Source organism: Hipposideros armiger, unplaced genomic scaffold (genome assembly GCF_001890085.2).
Source record: "Hipposideros armiger isolate ML-2016 unplaced genomic scaffold, ASM189008v1 scaffold_44, whole genome shotgun sequence".
Lineage (NCBI taxonomy): Eukaryota > Metazoa > Chordata > Mammalia > Chiroptera > Hipposideridae > Hipposideros > Hipposideros armiger.
The window spans coordinates 5,232,561-5,233,446 of NW_017731394.1; positions in this window are offsets into that span (position 1 = coordinate 5,232,561).

Here is an 886-nt window from a genome sequence, read left to right on the forward strand (position 1 = left end):
GAGTTAGCTTTGGAAGGTTGTATGCTTCTAGGAAATTATCCATTTCTTCCAGATTGTCAAATTTGTTGGCATATAATTACTCATAGTAATTTCTTAAGACTTTTTGTATTTCTGTGGAGTCTGTTGTTACTTCGCCTCTTTCATTTCTGATTTTACTAATTTGAGCCCTCTCTCTTTTTCTTTTGATGAATCTAGCTAGGGGCTTGTCAATTTTGTTTATCTTCTCAAAAATCCAGCTCTTGGTTTCGTTGATCTTTTGTGTTGTTTTCCTGGTCTTTATTTCATTTATTTCTGTTCTGGTCTTTATTATCTTCTTCCTTTTGCACCCTTTGGGCTTATATTTCTGTTCTTTCTCCAACTCCCTGAGGTGTAAGGATAACCTGTTGATTTGAAATTTTTCTTGCTTCTTTAGGTAGGCCTGCTCTGCTATGAACTTCCCTTTTCGGATTGCTTTCAGTGCGTCCCAGAGATTTTGGGTTGTGGTGTTTTCATTTTCGTTTGTCTCAAGGTATCTTTGGATTTCCTCCTTGATCTCATCTTTGACACACTCACTATTTAGTAGCATGTTATTTAGCCTTCATGCACTCATGAACTTTCCGGATTTCTTCTTCTAATTGATTTCTAGTTTCATAGCATTGTGGTCAGAGAAAACACTTGATATGATTTCAAATCTTTTTAAATTTATTGAGACTTGTTTTGTGGCCTAACATGTGGTCTATCTTAGAAAATGATCCATGTGCACTTGAGAAGAATGTATATTCTGTAGCTTTGGGGTGAAATGCTCTGAAAATATCGATTAAGTCCATCTGGTCTAAAGTGTCATTTAAGGCCACTGTTTCCATGTTGATTTTTGTCTGGAGGATCTGTCCATTGGTGACAGCGGGGT